This window comes from Geospiza fortis, unplaced genomic scaffold (genome assembly GCF_000277835.1).
Source record: "Geospiza fortis unplaced genomic scaffold, GeoFor_1.0 scaffold293, whole genome shotgun sequence".
Classification (NCBI taxonomy): domain Eukaryota; kingdom Metazoa; phylum Chordata; class Aves; order Passeriformes; family Thraupidae; genus Geospiza; species Geospiza fortis.
This window is the reverse complement of record NW_005054723.1, coordinates 58,628-61,134: the sequence shown is the minus strand read 5'-3', so window position 1 is coordinate 61,134 and position 2,507 is coordinate 58,628. Positions and strand designations below refer to the sequence as shown.

Genomic DNA, 2,507 nt, shown 5'->3' with positions numbered 1-2,507 from the left:
AAAACCGGACCAAAAAGGGCCGGGAGCCACCCCTGGGTCACGCCCCGTCTTCCTTTACATGGCCGCAAGGGGCGGTACCGGCTGCTCGCCCACGGTGGGGGGCGGAGTCTTATGCAAATCGACGCCAAAACGTAAATAGAACGGCCCGAGGAAAGCTTGAGCTCTGTGTAGGTGGAGGATGGTGCGCATGCTCTTGTCGCAGAGACGCTATGCTGACGTATCGGTCGCCTTCTTTTCCCCCGACGTCACGCGTGCAAGTCTGAGAGCACCTTTCATGCCTGGTGGGAAGGGGGAGCGTGGCTGGTGGAGGCACTCTCTAACACCATGTAAGGAATGGAATGCAGGGGTGGGGCCGTCGCGGTCTCAACCCGGTCACCTCCGCTGGGAAAACCGGCGGGGATGGATTAGAACTGTTCCCTGCAAGGGCAGGTAGAAGGTGCTTATGGGCGGCTCCATGTAGGGTTGAGTGGCCTGGCCTGGGTTCCTGCCTCAGAGGCGGGCTGAAATGGGCGAAGCTGGGGTGTTGCTGTCGGGGTGCTGCTCTTCTGGGATAAGATCTGGGGTGGCTGAACCCACGTGTTCCTGCAACAAGTCCTTGAGGCAGCTCAGTAAGATGCGACCTGCATTTCCCTTTCATTGGAGACACTACGGTATCTACGGTCGTTGGGCCGCGGGGTGGACTCCCGTCCGTGGGGTGTCCGACGTATGCTGGGTCGCTAGTCGCGCGCGCGCTGTGGACGTGTTTGTGTGTGGGCTGGTTGTAGCCTGGTGTGAGCTCCACGCAGCCGACTCGCTTCACAGGTCCGGCTTGGAGCCGCTCTGGTGGCCCAAGATGAGGGGCTCCGTGACATGACCCACGGTGAGTAAATTGAACGCTACTAACGCGTGTTTGCCCTAGTGTTAAAAAGGTCTGTAAAAAGGCTGGTGTTGGCTATCTGTCCCGGTTAATTTTTTTGCAAGCGGTGCGGTGCATAATGTTCGCAGTTGCTGCAGACCATGAAGTGACAAGTATTCTTTTTGTTTTTCAGGATTCATTAAAAAAACATAGCAATATATGGGATCATACCGACTCCCTAAATCAAATGGCCTTCCTGAAAAAAAAAGCTGATTACTCTCAGTAGTAGGCTGAGAATAAGACTCCTGCATAGCAACTTGCAGTTGAAAACACTTATTCATCTTGCTTGAATTTAACAATGAACAGCACTTGATAGTATACGATGCAGAAGCCGTCATTTGAGTGCTTAGTTGCTTCATTCACGTAGACTAGTTTACCCAGGAAGACTACATTTACTATGATGTAATGCAAGTGTTCATCTGGGAAATGCATAGCTGGGAGATGGCTCCATCAGGGAAATCAGCGAAAGAATGTCAAGTGTGTCAGGTGTAAGATAAAAGTACAAATTACATTAGGTTGACTTGAAACTTGATATCTACTTTTTGTTTTCACCAAAACCTGAGACTGCACCAATAGTTTATTCTTTTAACAGGTGTTTAAAGACCTTTGTAGAAACTGTGTTTTTCATTAAAACTGGATGGTAAATTCAGTGAACTGTATAAGATTTGCAGACTGGTTTTTAAAAAAGATCAACAGAAAACCTGAATGTTGTTGTTTAAAATATGCTAGTATTTGCTTTTTTACATACTCCTAAGCTCATAGACAGTATCATTGATTTGTCATTTAATAGGTAATCTTTTTATATCTAGGCAAAGAACTTTTTCTGCTGTCAGTTGCTTATATTAAGAAAATGGCTAATGGTTTTTAATCAAGGAGTTTAAATTGCAGACTACATACAGGGACTCAACTGTGTTCTGCAGAGTTCATTTTCTGTATATGCTATAAGGTGTTTTTTTTATTTGGGATCATGAGATCTGTCTTCTGAACAGGAAATGAGTATAAACTGATGTTTGTGCTTCTGGGTATAGACGGTACAAAACAGTTACTCTTGAGGTACCAGTTTTGTAAGTTCACAGATACCTTGCTGAGATATTAACTCGCATTTTCATCATTTTACTTTAGAAGTGATCTACTGGATTTATAACTTAATTCCTAATAAATTTTGGAGGTATTTGGGAGCCTGAATGCTACAGACAAGAGATAAGGATGAAGCACTTTATTTTACTATTAATATGGTATTGATTTCAGTATTTCTGAGAGCAGATGAATGGAATATATAGCAAGTAAAAAGGAAGAAATCAATGATTGCATGTGTACAAGAGCAGAGGAAATTTATATTTAATTTTCACCCCATCACTCTGTTAATAATTGTTCACATCCTAAAGTATTTTTTCTTCTATGTTATTCTAGCACTATTTCTGTTTTAAACAAGTGTCTAGTAAGTCAGTAAAAATGCTCTTCTAAGTTGGGTAATGCCTTTTCTTTACCAGGTCTTAACCAGCTGCTGAAATAAAAATAACACACTAATGCCACTGGAAGAATTCTTCCTGTCATAATTAAGAAGCTTTATAGTGAAAATTGAGATCCACCTTTTTAATCCATCTACTACTCA

The 2,507-nt window shown here is 43.6% G+C and overlaps 1 long non-coding RNA gene across 1 annotated transcript; it reads left to right on the top strand.

Annotated features, from left to right (window-relative positions):
- Positions 1–246: 246 nt before the first annotated feature.
- Positions 247–2,483, top strand: LOC115949048. The gene is made up of 3 exons (XR_004082721.1): positions 247–326; positions 802–859; positions 1,029–2,483. It is a non-coding gene; the product is annotated as an uncharacterized LOC115949048 (long non-coding RNA).
- The last annotated feature ends 24 nt before the right edge of the window (positions 2,484–2,507 follow it).